General features: G+C 46.2%; 7 non-coding genes across 7 annotated transcripts; all 7 read left to right on the plus strand.

Annotated features, from left to right (window-relative positions):
- Positions 1-614: 614 nt before the first annotated feature.
- Positions 615-805, plus strand: LOC130332299 (U2 spliceosomal RNA). Its single transcript, XR_008875011.1, has one exon. It is a non-coding gene; the product is annotated as a U2 spliceosomal RNA (small nuclear RNA).
- A 2,091-nt stretch (positions 806-2,896) lies between these two features.
- On the plus strand, positions 2,897-3,087 carry LOC130332300 (U2 spliceosomal RNA). The gene has a single exon (XR_008875012.1). It is a non-coding gene; the product is annotated as a U2 spliceosomal RNA (small nuclear RNA).
- A 2,089-nt stretch (positions 3,088-5,176) lies between these two features.
- On the plus strand, positions 5,177-5,367 carry LOC130332301 (U2 spliceosomal RNA). The gene has a single exon (XR_008875013.1). It is a non-coding gene; the product is annotated as a U2 spliceosomal RNA (small nuclear RNA).
- A 2,091-nt stretch (positions 5,368-7,458) lies between these two features.
- LOC130332303 (U2 spliceosomal RNA) lies at positions 7,459-7,649 on the plus strand. Its single transcript, XR_008875015.1, has one exon. It is a non-coding gene; the product is annotated as a U2 spliceosomal RNA (small nuclear RNA).
- A 2,106-nt stretch (positions 7,650-9,755) lies between these two features.
- Positions 9,756-9,946, plus strand: LOC130332305 (U2 spliceosomal RNA). Its single transcript, XR_008875016.1, has one exon. It is a non-coding gene; the product is annotated as a U2 spliceosomal RNA (small nuclear RNA).
- A 2,096-nt stretch (positions 9,947-12,042) lies between these two features.
- On the plus strand, positions 12,043-12,233 carry LOC130332306 (U2 spliceosomal RNA). Its single transcript, XR_008875017.1, has one exon. It is a non-coding gene; the product is annotated as a U2 spliceosomal RNA (small nuclear RNA).
- Positions 12,234-14,325: 2,092 nt separating this feature from the next.
- LOC130332307 (U2 spliceosomal RNA) lies at positions 14,326-14,516 on the plus strand. The gene has a single exon (XR_008875018.1). It is a non-coding gene; the product is annotated as a U2 spliceosomal RNA (small nuclear RNA).
- Positions 14,517-15,699: the final 1,183 nt, after the last annotated feature.

The raw sequence follows: 15,699 nt of genomic DNA on the forward strand, positions 1-15,699 counted from the left end.
CACTCACTTCCACAGGCCTTGCAGAGTGTAAACAACAACAACCCAGCTTTGTTGTGTATGTAACCATAGGGATTTGTGATGTCACCTAGAACCTTCACAGCAGCGACAGCTTTATGAGGAGCATCAGCACTGCTCTGCCTGAGCAGAACCATCACCGCCATAGGTTGTCAAATAACCCGGATTTAACCCACACAGGTAAGTCCAATGGGGTGCAGGCATGTCCTCTATGCTTACAGCTTCCCGTGGGTGTTGGTTTGATACCGTTTGGGGACAGCCAAGGAGGCATCTGCAGGCAACAAAGGTAGGTGTGTGCTTGTGTGTGTGTTTCCTATGCAGATCCTAAGCCCAGTGTCACATGCAAGTAGGAGGAGTAAGAAGGGTTCCTGGCAAATCCGGGTTATGGATTGCATTTAAAAAGGCCCCGTGGGAGTGCAATGGGCCCCTGTCTTGCTGCTTAGCAATAATGGTATGGGTTTAGGTTCTGCTGTGTGTACTGGTGGTTGACTGCCCCCCAGCCCAGAGTGTGCATGGAAAATTGTCTGGCAGCCTCCCTGACAGCAAGCAGTGATAGTGCCCATGAAGGGGACCTTGTTGGGCCCGCCCCTTTCACGGTTATCGCTTCTCGGCCTTTTGGCTAAGATCAAGTGTAGTATCTGTTCTTATCAGTTTAATATCTGATACGTCCCCTATCTGGGGACCATATATTAAATGGATTTTTGAGAACGGGGGCCGATTTCGAAGCTTGCTTCCGTCGCCCTATGCATTGACCCGATATGGCAGTATCTTCGGGTACAGTGCACCACCCCCTTACAGGGTTAAAAAGAAAGATTCCTACTTTCATTGCTACCTGCTTGCTGGCTAGCCAGCTAGCCAGCCCTGTGGGCCTTGCTGCTGCTGCAGCCAAAAAACAAAAGGTGGTGCTGCTGCTGCTTCTGCTGCTTCTGCTTCTGCTTGTGTCTGGCCCCTGTTGGAGCGTCCAGGGACAGGACTTCTGCTGCTGCTGACTAAATGGCCTCCTTAATTGGATCATTTGAGTAGCCAGCACACCTGTGCAGGTAGGGCATGACATGATAGGCAGCTGCCTTGATAGCGGGTGGGTGCTGAATGTTCCTAATTGACAAAATAAGATTAATGCTTATGAAGAAATATAAAATCTCATCCCTTCCCCAATATCGCGCCACACCCCTACCCCTTAATTCCCTGGTTGAACTTGATGGACATATGTCTTTTTTCGACCGTACTAACTATGTAACTATGTAACATAACATGGGGGGGGGGGGGGGGGGTCTCCTGGCTGTTCACACAGGTGTGTCATTGCTGTACATTGACCATGCATTGCTTCTGTGGTATTGCAAAGGCAAAGACAAATGCTTCCAGCCATCCATTGCACTAATGGATTGGTCATCAGCTGGCTGTCTATGTCCCGCATCAATATAGACCAAAGTATAGAGGGTTAGGCTATGCTATTGTGCACCTACCTGATGCATCAGAAGGTGCGAGGCCCTTGCTAAATTCTGTGCACAGACTTTGAGATCTATGCTTTAGACTGTATCTAAACCTGCTCCAACATGGACTGACATTCTGGCCTACTTTCAGCCGATGCGACTTGTCTGTCGCTGAACAGTCGCTTTTTATGTATTCAGCACCTATGTATAATGTTGTAAAAATGCTCTAGAAGCTAAAGTCGCAGAAATGTCACACATATTTGGCCTGCAACTTTCTGTGCGACAAATTCAGACAGGAAAAATCAGTATAAATCCTTAGAAAATTATCCCCCAGTGTCTCCATCTGCTGGCGGTATTGAATAAGCATTGCTGCACTGATGGGGTATGCATTAGACGAAAAAAGAAGAAAAAGAAGAATAATACGCCCAGAAAAGAGGCGAAAAGGAGAAAAACGTAAAAAAACGTGAAAAAAAAGTAAGAGGAAGAGAAGGGAAAAAAAGGTGGAAATGGGTTTAAAAGTGATTTCGGCGGAGAAATATATATATATATATATATATATATATATATATATATATATATGCGCACACACACACATAGATATAAACGTATTCTCCGTTGAGATATTGCAGCCGCTGCTGTGTCCAGGCCCAGGAGCCTTAGCACTGTGCTGTGATGTCACTCAATACCACTGACATCACTAGGTGTAAACAACATCTCTCCTTTGCTGTGTATGTGACTATGGAGCTGTTTGGTGATGTCGTCTATTACGGCCTTCATAGAAGCAACAGGAGATTGTTGCATCCATCTTGAACCCTCAGAACTACAGTGCTATGATGTCACTCACTTCCACAGGCCTTGCAGAGTGTAAACAACAACAACCCAGCTTTGTTGTGTATGTAACCATAGGGATTTGTGATGTCACCTAGAACCTTCACAGCAGCGACAGCTTTATGAGGAGCATCAGCACTGCTCTGCCTGAGCAGAACCATCACCGCCATAGGTTGTCAAATAACCCGGATTTAACCCACACAGGTAAGTCCAATGGGGTGCAGGCATGTCCTCTATGCTTACAGCTTCCCGTGGGTGTTGGTTTGATACCGTTTGGGGACAGCCAAGGAGGCATCTGCAGGCAACAAAGGTAGGTGTGTGCTTGTGTGTGTGTTTCCTATGCAGATCCTAAGCCCAGTGTCACATGCAAGTAGGAGGAGTAAGAAGGGTTCCTGGCAAATCCGGGTTATGGATTGCATTTAAAAAGGCCCCGTGGGAGTGCAATGGGCCCCTGTCTTGCTGCTTAGCAATAATGGTATGGGTTTAGGTTCTGCTGTGTGTACTGGTGGTTGACTGCCCCCCAGCCCAGAGTGTGCATGGAAAATTGTCTGGCAGCCTCCCTGACAGCAAGCAGTGATAGTGCCCATGAAGGGGACCTTGTTGGGCCCGCCCCTTTCACGGTTATCGCTTCTCGGCCTTTTGGCTAAGATCAAGTGTAGTATCTGTTCTTATCAGTTTAATATCTGATACGTCCCCTATCTGGGGACCATATATTAAATGGATTTTTGAGAACGGGGGCCGATTTCGAAGCTTGCTTCCGTCGCCCTATGCATTGACCCGATATGGCAGTATCTTCGGGTACAGTGCACCACCCCCTTACAGGGTTAAAAAGAAAGATTCCTACTTTCATTGCTACCTGCTTGCTGGCTAGCCAGCTAGCCAGCCCTGTGGGCCTTGCTGCTGCTGCAGCCAAAAAACAAAAGGTGGTGCTGCTGCTGCTTCTGCTGCTTCTGCTTCTGCTTGTGTCTGGCCCCTGTTGGAGCGTCCAGGCACAGGACTTCTGCTGCTGCTGACTAAATGGCCTCCTTAATTGGATCATTTGAGTAGCCAGCACACCTGTGCAGGTAGGGCATGACATGATAGGCAGCTGCCTTGATAGCGGGTGGGTGCTGAATGTTCCTAATTGACAAAATAAGATTAATGCTTATGAAGAAATATAAAATCTCATCCCTTCCCCAATATCGCGCCACACCCCTACCCCTTAATTCCCTGGTTGAACTTGATGGACATATGTCTTTTTTCGACCGTACTAACTATGTAACTATGTAACATAACATGGGGGGGGGGGGGGGTCTCCTGGCTGTTCACACAGGTGTGTCATTGCTGTACATTGACCATGCATTGCTTCTGTGGTATTGCAAAGGCAAAGACAAATGCTTCCAGCCATCCATTGCACTAATGGATTGGTCATCAGCTGGCTGTCTATGTCCCGCATCAATATAGACCAAAGTACAGAGGGTTAGGCTATGCTATTGTGCACCTACCTGATGCATCAGAAGGTGCGAGGCCCTTGCTAAATTCTGTGCACAGACTTTGAGATCTATGCTTTAGACTGTATCTAAACCTGCTCCAACATGGACTGACATTCTGGCCTACTTTCAGCCGATGCGACTTGTCTGTCGCTGAACAGTCGCTTTTTATGTATTCAGCACCTATGTATAATGTTGTAAAAATGCTCTAGAAGCTAAAGTCGCAGAAATGTCACACATATTTGGCCTGCAACTTTCTGTGCGACAAATTCAGACAGGAAAAATCAGTATAAATCCTTAGAAAATTATCCCCCAGTGTCTCCATCTGCTGGCGGTATTGAATAAGCATTGCTGCACTGATGGGGTATGCATTAGACGAAAAAAAAGAAGAAAAAGAAGAATAATACGCCCAGAAAAGAGGCGAAAAGGAGAAAAACGTAAAAAAACGTGAAAAAAAAGTAAGGTAAGAGGAAGAGAAGGGAAAAAAAGGTGGAAATGGGTTTAAAAGTGATTTCGGCGGAGAAATATATATATATATATATATATATATATATATATATATGCGCACACACACACATAGATATAAACGTATTCTCCGTTGAGATATTGCAGCCGCTGCTGTGTCCAGGCCCAGGAGCCTTAGCACTGTGCTGTGATGTCACTCAATACCACTGACATCACTAGGTGTAAACAACATCTCTCCTTTGCTGTGTATGTGACTATGGAGCTGTTTGGTGATGTCGTCTATTACGGCCTTCATAGAAGCAACAGGAGATTGTTGCATCCATCTTGAACCCTCAGAACTACAGTGCTATGATGTCACTCACTTCCACAGGCCTTGCAGAGTGTAAACAACAACAACCCAGCTTTGTTGTGTATGTAACCATAGGGATTTGTGATGTCACCTAGAACCTTCACAGCAGCGACAGCTTTATGAGGAGCATCAGCACTGCTCTGCCTGAGCAGAACCATCACCGCCATAGGTTGTCAAATAACCCGGATTTAACCCACACAGGTAGATCCAATGGGGTGCAGGCATGTCCTCTATGCTTACAGCTTCCCGTGGGTGTTGGTTTGATACCGTTTGGGGACAGCCAAGGAGGCATCTGCAGGCAACAAAGGTAGGTGTGTGCTTGTGTGTGTGTTTCCTATGCAGATCCTAAGCCCAGTGTCACATGCAAGTAGGAGGAGTAAGAAGGGTTCCTGGCAAATCCGGGTTATGGATTGCATTTAAAAAGGCCCCGTGGGAGTGCAATGGGCCCCTGTCTTGCTGCTTAGCAATAATGGTATGGGTTTAGGTTCTGCTGTGTGTACTGGTGGTTGACTGCCCCCCAGCCCAGAGTGTGCATGGAAAATTGTCTGGCAGCCTCCCTGACAGCAAGCAGTGATAGTGCCCATGAAGGGGACCTTGTTGGGCCCGCCCCTTTCACGGTTATCGCTTCTCGGCCTTTTGGCTAAGATCAAGTGTAGTATCTGTTCTTATCAGTTTAATATCTGATACGTCCCCTATCTGGGGACCATATATTAAATGGATTTTTGAGAACGGGGGCCGATTTCGAAGCTTGCTTCCGTCGCCCTATGCATTGACCCGATATGGCAGTATCTTCGGGTACAGTGCACCACCCCCTTAGAGGGTTAAAAAGAAAGATTCCTACTTTCATTGCTACCTGCTTGCTGGCTAGCCAGCTAGCCAGCCCTGTGGGCCTTGCTGCTGCTGCAGCCAAAAAACAAAAGGTGGTGCTGCTGCTGCTTCTGCTGCTTCTGCTTCTGCTTGTGTCTGGCCCCTGTTGGAGCGTCCAGGCACAGGACTTCTGCTGCTGCTGACTAAATGGCCTCCTTAATTGGATCATTTGAGTAGCCAGCACACCTGTGCAGGTAGGGCATGACATGATAGGCAGCTGCCTTGATAGCGGGTGGGTGCTGAATGTTCCTAATTGACAAAATAAGATTAATGCTTATGAAGAAATATAAAATCTCATCCCTTCCCCAATATCGCGCCACACCCCTACCCCTTAATTCCCTGGTTGAACTTGATGGACATATGTCTTTTTTCGACCGTACTAACTATGTAACTATGTAACATAACATGGGGGGGGGGGGGGGGGGGTCTCCTGGCTGTTCACACAGGTGTGTCATTGCTGTACATTGACCATGCATTGCTTCTGTGGTATTGCAAAGGCAAAGACAAATGCTTCCAGCCATCCATTGCACTAATGGATTGGTCATCAGCTGGCTGTCTATGTCCCGCATCAATATAGACCAAAGTACAGAGGGTTAGGCTATGCTATTGTGCACCTACCTGATGCATCAGAAGGTGCGAGGCCCTTGCTAAATTCTGTGCACAGACTTTGAGATCTATGCTTTAGACTGTATCTAAACCTGCTCCAACATGGACTGACATTCTGGCCTACTTTCAGCCGATGCGACTTGTCTGTCGCTGAACAGTCGCTTTTTATGTATTCAGCACCTATGTATAATGTTGTAAAAATGCTCTAGAAGCTAAAGTCGCAGAAATGTCACACATATTTGGCCTGCAACTTTCTGTGCGACAAATTCAGACAGGAAAAATCAGTATAAATCCTTAGAAAATTATCCCCCAGTGTCTCCATCTGCTGGCGGTATTGAATAAGCATTGCTGCACTGATGGGGTATGCATTAGACGAAAAAAAAGAAGAAAAAGAAGAATAATACGCCCAGAAAAGAGGCGAAAAGGAGAAAAACGTAAAAAAACGTGAAAAAAAAGTAAGAGGAAGAGAAGGGAAAAAAAGGTGGAAATGGGTTTAAAAGTGATTTCGGCGGAGAATATATATATATATATATATATATATATATATATATATATATGCGCACACACACACATAGATATAAACGTATTCTCCGTTGAGATATTGCAGCCGCTGCTGTGTCCAGGCCCAGGAGCCTTAGCACTGTGCTGTGATGTCACTCAATACCACTGACATCACTAGGTGTAAACAACATCTCTCCTTTGCTGTGTATGTGACTATGGAGCTGTTTGGTGATGTCGTCTATTACGGCCTTCATAGAAGCAACAGGAGATTGTTGCATCCATCTTGAACCCTCAGAACTACAGTGCTATGATGTCACTCACTTCCACAGGCCTTGCAGAGTGTAAACAACAACAACCCAGCTTTGTTGTGTATGTAACCATAGGGATTTGTGATGTCACCTAGAACCTTCACAGCAGCGACAGCTTTATGAGGAGCATCAGCACTGCTCTGCCTGAGCAGAACCATCACCGCCATAGGTTGTCAAATAACCCGGATTTAACCCACACAGGTAAGTCCAATGGGGTGCAGGCATGTCCTCTATGCTTACAGCTTCCCGTGGGTGTTGGTTTGATACCGTTTGGGGACAGCCAAGGAGGCATCTGCAGGCAACAAAGGTAGGTGTGTGCTTGTGTGTGTGTTTCCTATGCAGATCCTAAGCCCAGTGTCACATGCAAGTAGGAGGAGTAAGAAGGGTTCCTGGCAAATCCGGGTTATGGATTGCATTTAAAAAGGCCCCGTGGGAGTGCAATGGGCCCCTGTCTTGCTGCTTAGCAATAATGGTATGGGTTTAGGTTCTGCTGTGTGTACTGGTGGTTGACTGCCCCCCAGCCCAGAGTGTGCATGGAAAATTGTCTGGCAGCCTCCCTGACAGCAAGCAGTGATAGTGCCCATGAAGGGGACCTTGTTGGGCCCGCCCCTTTCACGGTTATCGCTTCTCGGCCTTTTGGCTAAGATCAAGTGTAGTATCTGTTCTTATCAGTTTAATATCTGATACGTCCCCTATCTGGGGACCATATATTAAATGGATTTTTGAGAACGGGGGCCGATTTCGAAGCTTGCTTCCGTCGCCCTATGCATTGACCCGATATGGCAGTATCTTCGGGTACAGTGCACCACCCCCTTACAGGGTTAAAAAGAAAGATTCCTACTTTCATTGCTACCTGCTTGCTGGCTAGCCAGCTAGCCAGCTAGCCAGCCCTGTGGGCCTTGCTGCTGCTGCAGCCAAAAAACAAAAGGTGGTGCTGCTGCTGCTTCTGCTGCTTCTGCTTCTGCTTGTGTCTGGCCCCTGTTGGAGCGTCCAGGCACAGGACTTCTGCTGCTGCTGACTAAATGGCCTCCTTAATTGGATCATTTGAGTAGCCAGCACACCTGTGCAGGTAGGGCATGACATGATAGGCAGCTGCCTTGATAGCGGGTGGGTGCTGAATGTTCCTAATTGACAAAATAAGATTAATGCTTATGAAGAAATATAAAATCTCATCCCTTCCCCAATATCGCGCCACACCCCTACCCCTTAATTCCCTGGTTGAACTTGATGGACATATGTCTTTTTTCGACCGTACTAACTATGTAACTATGTAACATAACATGGGGGGGGGGGGGGGTCTCCTGGCTGTTCACACAGGTGTGTCATTGCTGTACATTGACCATGCATTGCTTCTGTGGTATTGCAAAGGCAAAGACAAATGCTTCCAGCCATCCATTGCACTAATGGATTGGTCATCAGCTGGCTGTCTATGTCCCGCATCAATATAGACCAAAGTACAGAGGGTTAGGCTATGCTATTGTGCACCTACCTGATGCATCAGAAGGTGCGAGGCCCTTGCTAAATTCTGTGCACAGACTTTGAGATCTATGCTTTAGACTGTATCTAAACCTGCTCCAACATGGACTGACATTCTGGCCTACTTTCAGCCGATGCGACTTGTCTGTCGCTGAACAGTCGCTTTTTATGTATTCAGCACCTATGTATAATGTTGTAAAAATGCTCTAGAAGCTAAAGTCGCAGAAATGTCACACATATTTGGCCTGCAACTTTCTGTGCGACAAATTCAGACAGGAAAAATCAGTATAAATCCTTAGAAAATTATCCCCCAGTGTCTCCATCTGCTGGCGGTATTGAATAAGCATTGCTGCACTGATGGGGTATGCATTAGACGAAAAAAAAGAAGAAAAAGAAGAATAATACGCCCAGAAAAGAGGCGAAAAGGAGAAAAACGTAAAAAAACGTGAAAAAAAAGTAAGAGGAAGAGAAGGGAAAAAAAGGTGGAAATGGGTTTAAAAGTGATTTCGGCGGAGAAATATATATATATATATATATATATATATATATATATATATATATATATATATGCGCACACACACACATAGATATAAACGTATTCTCCGTTGAGATATTGCAGCCGCTGCTGTGTCCAGGCCCAGGAGCCTTAGCACTGTGCTGTGATGTCACTCAATACCACTGACATCACTAGGTGTAAACAACATCTCTCCTTTGCTGTGTATGTGACTATGGAGCTGTTTGGTGATGTCGTCTATTACGGCCTTCATAGAAGCAACAGGAGATTGTTGCATCCATCTTGAACCCTCAGAACTACAGTGCTATGATGTCACTCACTTCCACAGGCCTTGCAGAGTGTAAACAACAACAACCCAGCTTTGTTGTGTATGTAACCATAGGGATTTGTGATGTCACCTAGAACCTTCACAGCAGCGACAGCTTTATGAGGAGCATCAGCACTGCTCTGCCTGAGCAGAACCATCACCGCCATAGGTTGTCAAATAACCCGGATTTAACCCACACAGGTAAGTCCAATGGGGTGCAGGCATGTCCTCTATGCTTACAGCTTCCCGTGGGTGTTGGTTTGATACCGTTTGGGGACAGCCAAGGAGGCATCTGCAGGCAACAAAGGTAGGTGTGTGCTTGTGTGTGTGTTTCCTATGCAGATCCTAAGCCCAGTGTCACATGCAAGTAGGAGGAGTAAGAAGGGTTCCTGGCAAATCCGGGTTATGGATTGCATTTAAAAAGGCCCCGTGGGAGTGCAATGGGCCCCTGTCTTGCTGCTTAGCAATAATGGTATGGGTTTAGGTTCTGCTGTGTGTACTGGTGGTTGACTGCCCCCCAGCCCAGAGTGTGCATGGAAAATTGTCTGGCAGCCTCCCTGACAGCAAGCAGTGATAGTGCCCATGAAGGGGACCTTGTTGGGCCCGCCCCTTTCACGGTTATCGCTTCTCGGCCTTTTGGCTAAGATCAAGTGTAGTATCTGTTCTTATCAGTTTAATATCTGATACGTCCCCTATCTGGGGACCATATATTAAATGGATTTTTGAGAACGGGGGCCGATTTCGAAGCTTGCTTCCGTCGCCCTATGCATTGACCCGATATGGCAGTATCTTCGGGTACAGTGCACCACCCCCTTACAGGGTTAAAAAGAAAGATTCCTACTTTCATTGCTACCTGCTTGCTGGCTAGCCAGCTAGCCAGCCCTGTGGGCCTTGCTGCTGCTGCAGCCAAAAAACAAAAGGTGGTGCTGCTGCTGCTTCTGCTGCTTCTGCTTCTGCTTGTGTCTGGCCCCTGTTGGAGCGTCCAGGCACAGGACTTCTGCTGCTGCTGACTAAATGGCCTCCTTAATTGGATCATTTGAGTAGCCAGCACACCTGTGCAGGTAGGGCATGACATGATAGGCAGCTGCCTTGATAGCGGGTGGGTGCTGAATGTTCCTAATTGACAAAATAAGATTAATGCTTATGAAGAAATATAAAATCTCATCCCTTCCCCAATATCGCGCCACACCCCTACCCCTTAATTCCCTGGTTGAACTTGATGGACATATGTCTTTTTTCGACCGTACTAACTATGTAACTATGTAACATAACATGGGGGGGGGGGGGTCTCCTGGCTGTTCACACAGGTGTGTCATTGCTGTACATTGACCATGCATTGCTTCTGTGGTATTGCAAAGGCAAAGACAAATGCTTCCAGCCATCCATTGCACTAATGGATTGGTCATCAGCTGGCTGTCTATGTCCCGCATCAATATAGACCAAAGTACAGAGGGTTAGGCTATGCTATTGTGCACCTACCTGATGCATCAGAAGGTGCGAGGCCCTTGCTAAATTCTGTGCACAGACTTTGAGATCTATGCTTTAGACTGTATCTAAACCTGCTCCAACATGGACTGACATTCTGGCCTACTTTCAGCCGATGCGACTTGTCTGTCGCTGAACAGTCGCTTTTTATGTATTCAGCACCTATGTATAATGTTGTAAAAATGCTCTAGAAGCTAAAGTCGCAGAAATGTCACACATATTTGGCCTGCAACTTTCTGTGCGACAAATTCAGACAGGAAAAATCAGTATAAATCCTTAGAAAATTATCCCCCAGTGTCTCCATCTGCTGGCGGTATTGAATAAGCATTGCTGCACTGATGGGGTATGCATTAGACGAAAAAAAAGAAGAAAAAGAAGAATAATACGCCCAGAAAAGAGGCGAAAAGGAGAAAAACGTAAAAAAACGTGAAAAAAAAGTAAGAGGAAGAGAAGGGAAAAAAAGGTGGAAATGGGTTTAAAAGTGATTTCGGCGGAGAAATATATATATATATATATATATATATATATATATATATATATATATATATATGCGCACACACACACATAGATATAAACGTATTCTCCGTTGAGATATTGCAGCCGCTGCTGTGTCCAGGCCCAGGAGCCTTAGCACTGTGCTGTGATGTCACTCAATACCACTGACATCACTAGGTGTAAACAACATCTCTCCTTTGCTGTGTATGTGACTATGGAGCTGTTTGGTGATGTCGTCTATTACGGCCTTCATAGAAGCAACAGGAGATTGTTGCATCCATCTAGAACCCTCAGAACTACAGTGCTATGATGTCACTCACTTCCACAGGCCTTGCAGAGTGTAAACAACAACAACCCAGCTTTGTTGTGTATGTAACCATAGGGATTTGTGATGTCACCTAGAACCTTCACAGCAGCGACAGCTTTATGAGGAGCATCAGCACTGCTCTGCCTGAGCAGAACCATCACCGCCATAGGTTGTCAAATAACCCGGATTTAACCCACACAGGTAAGTCCAATGGGGTGCAGGCATGTCCTCTATGCTTACAGCTTCCCGTGGGTGTTGGTTTGATACCGTTTGGGGACAGCCAAGGAGGCATCTGCAGGCAACAAAGGTAGGTGTGTGCTTGTGTGTGTGTTTCCTATGCAGATCCTAAGCCCAGTGTCACATGCAAGTAGGAGGAGTAAGAAGGGTTCCTGGCAAATCCGGGTTATGGATTGCATTTAAAAAGGCCCCGTGGGAGTGCAATGGGCCCCTGTCTTGCTGCTTAGCAATAATGGTATGGGTTTAGGTTCTGCTGTGTGTACTGGTGGTTGACTGCCCCCCAGCCCAGAGTGTGCATGGAAAATTGTCTGGCAGCCTCCCTGACAGCAAGCAGTGATAGTGCCCATGAAGGGGACCTTGTTGGGCCCGCCCCTTTCACGGTTATCGCTTCTCGGCCTTTTGGCTAAGATCAAGTGTAGTATCTGTTCTTATCAGTTTAATATCTGATACGTCCCCTATCTGGGGACCATATATTAAATGGATTTTTGAGAACGGGGGCCGATTTCGAAGCTTGCTTCCGTCGCCCTATGCATTGACCCGATATGGCAGTATCTTCGGGTACAGTGCACCACCCCCTTACAGGGTTAAAAAGAAAGATTCCTACTTTCATTGCTACCTGCTTGCTGGCTAGCCAGCTAGCCAGCCCTGTGGGCCTTGCTGCTGCTGCAGCCAAAAAACAAAAGGTGGTGCTGCTGCTGCTTCTGCTGCTTCTGCTTCTGCTTGTGTCTGGCCCCTGTTGGAGCGTCCAGGCACAGGACTTCTGCTGCTGCTGACTAAATGGCCTCCTTAATTGGATCATTTGAGTAGCCAGCACACCTGTGCAGGTAGGGCATGACATGATAGGCAGCTGCCTTGATAGCGGGTGGGTGCTGAATGTTCCTAATTGACAAAATAAGATTAATGCTTATGAAGAAATATAAAATCTCATCCCTTCCCCAATATCGCGCCACACCCCTACCCCTTAATTCCCTGGTTGAACTTGATGGACATATGTCTTTTTTCGACCGTACTAACTATGTAACTATGTAACATAACATGGGGGGGGGGGGGTCTCCTGGCTGTTCACACAGGTGTGTCATTGCTGTACATTGACCATGCATTGCTTCTGTGGTATTGCAAAGGCAAAGACAAATGCTTCCAGCCATCCATTGCACTAATGGATTGGTCATCAGCTGGCTGTCTATGTCCCGCATCAATATAGACCAAAGTACAGAGGGTTAGGCTATGCTATTGTGCACCTACCTGATGCATCAGAAGGTGCGAGGCCCTTGCTAAATTCTGTGCACAGACTTTGAGATCTATGCTTTAGACTGTATCTAAACCTGCTCCAACATGGACTGACATTCTGGCCTACTTTCAGCCGATGCGACTTGTCTGTCGCTGAACAGTCGCTTTTTATGTATTCAGCACCTATGTATAATGTTGTAAAAATGCTCTAGAAGCTAAAGTCGCAGAAATGTCACACATATTTGGCCTGCAACTTTCTGTGCGACAAATTCAGACAGGAAAAATCAGTATAAATCCTTAGAAAATTATCCCCCAGTGTCTCCATCTGCTGGCGGTATTGAATAAGCATTGCTGCACTGATGGGGTATGCATTAGACGAAAAAAAAGAAGAAAAAGAAGAATAATACGCCCAGAAAAGAGGCGAAAAGGAGAAAAACGTAAAAAAACGTGAAAAAAAAGTAAGAGGAAGAGAAGGGAAAAAAAGGTGGAAATGGGTTTAAAAGTGATTTCGGCGGAGAAATATATATATATATATATATATATATATATATATATATATATATATATGCGCACACACACACATAGATATAAACGTATTCTCCGTTGAGATATTGCAGCCGCTGCTGTGTCCAGGCCCAGGAGCCTTAGCACTGTGCTGTGATGTCACTCAATACCACTGACATCACTAGGTGTAAACAACATCTCTCCTTTGCTGTGTATGTGACTATGGAGCTGTTTGGTGATGTCGTCTATTATGGCCTTCATAGAAGCAACAGGAGATTGTTGCATCCATCTTGAACCCTCAGAACTACAGTGCTATGATGTCACTCACTTCCACAGGCCTTGCAGAGTGTAAACAACAACAACCCAGCTTTGTTGTGTATGTAACCATAGGGATTTGTGATGTCACCTAGAACCTTCACAGCAGCGACAGCTTTATGAGGAGCATCAGCACTGCTCTGCCTGAGCAGAACCATCACCGCCATAGGTTGTCAAATAACCCGGATTTAACCCACACAGGTAAGTCCAATGGGGTGCAGGCATGTCCTCTATGCTTACAGCTTCCCGTGGGTGTTGGTTTGATACCGTTTGGGGACAGCCAAGGAGGCATCTGCAGGCAACAAAGGTAGGTGTGTGCTTGTGTGTGTGTTTCCTATGCAGATCCTAAGCCCAGTGTCACATGCAAGTAGGAGGAGTAAGAAGGGTTCCTGGCAAATCCGGGTTATGGATTGCATTTAAAAAGGCCCCGTGGGAGTGCAATGGGCCCCTGTCTTGCTGCTTAGCAATAATGGTATGGGTTTAGGTTCTGCTGTGTGTACTGGTGGTTGACTGCCCCCCAGCCCAGAGTGTGCATGGAAAATTGTCTGGCAGCCTCCCTGACAGCAAGCAGTGATAGTGCCCATGAAGGGGACCTTGTTGGGCCCGCCCCTTTCACGGTTATCGCTTCTCGGCCTTTTGGCTAAGATCAAGTGTAGTATCTGTTCTTATCAGTTTAATATCTGATACGTCCCCTATCTGGGGACCATATATTAAATGGATTTTTGAGAACGGGGGCCGATTTCGAAGCTTGCTTCCGTCGCCCTATGCATTGACCCGATATGGCAGTATCTTCGGGTACAGTGCACCACCCCCTTACAGGGTTAAAAAGAAAGATTCCTACTTTCATTGCTACCTGCTTGCTGGCTAGCCAGCTAGCCAGCCCTGTGGGCCTTGCTGCTGCTGCAGCCAAAAAACAAAAGGTGGTGCTGCTGCTGCTTCTGCTGCTTCTGCTTCTGCTTGTGTCTGGCCCCTGTTGGAGCGTCCAGGCACAGGACTTCTGCTGCTGCTGACTAAATGGCCTCCTTAATTGGATCATTTGAGTAGCCAGCACACCTGTGCAGGTAGGGCATGACATGATAGGCAGCTGCCTTGATAGCGGGTGGGTGCTGAATGTTCCTAATTGACAAAATAAGATTAATGCTTATGAAGAAATATAAAATCTCATCCCTTCCCCAATATCGCGCCACACCCCTACCCCTTAATTCCCTGGTTGAACTTGATGGACATATGTCTTTTTTCGACCGTACTAACTATGTAACTATGTAACATAACATGGGGGGGGGGGGGGGGTCTCCTGGCTGTTCACACAGGTGTGTCATTGCTGTACATTGACCATGCATTGCTTCTGTGGTATTGCAAAGGCAAAGACAAATGCTTCCAGCCATCCATTGCACTAATGGATTGGTCATCAGCTGGCTGTCTATGTCCCGCATCAATATAGACCAAAGTACAGAGGGTTAGGCTATGCTATTGTAGACCTACCTGATGCATCAGAAGGTGCGAGGCCCTTGCTAAATTCTGTGCACAGACTTTGAGATCTATGCTTTAGACTGTATCTAAACCTGCTCCAACATGGACTGACATTCTGGCCTACTTTCAGCCGATGCGACTTGTCTGTCGCTGAACAGTCGCTTTTTATGTATTCAGCACCTATGTATAATGTTGTAAAAATGCTCTAGAAGCTAAAGTCGCAGAAATGTCACACATATTTGGCCTGCAACTTTCTGTGCGACAAATTCAGACAGGAAAAATCAGTATAAATCCTTAGAAAATTATCCCCCAGTGTCTCCATCTGCTGGCGGTATTGAATAAGCATTGCTGCACTGATGGGGTATGCATTAGACGAAAAAAAAGAAGAAAAAGAAGAATAATACGCCCAGAAAAGAGGCGAAAAGGAGAAAAACGTAAAAAAACGTGAAAAAAAAGTAAGAGGAAGAGAAGGGAAAAAAAGGTGGAAATGGGTTTAAAAGTGATTTCGGCGGAGAAATATATAT

This window comes from Hyla sarda, unplaced genomic scaffold (assembly GCF_029499605.1).
Source record: "Hyla sarda isolate aHylSar1 unplaced genomic scaffold, aHylSar1.hap1 scaffold_373, whole genome shotgun sequence".
NCBI classification, from domain to species: Eukaryota; Metazoa; Chordata; class Amphibia; order Anura; family Hylidae; genus Hyla; species Hyla sarda.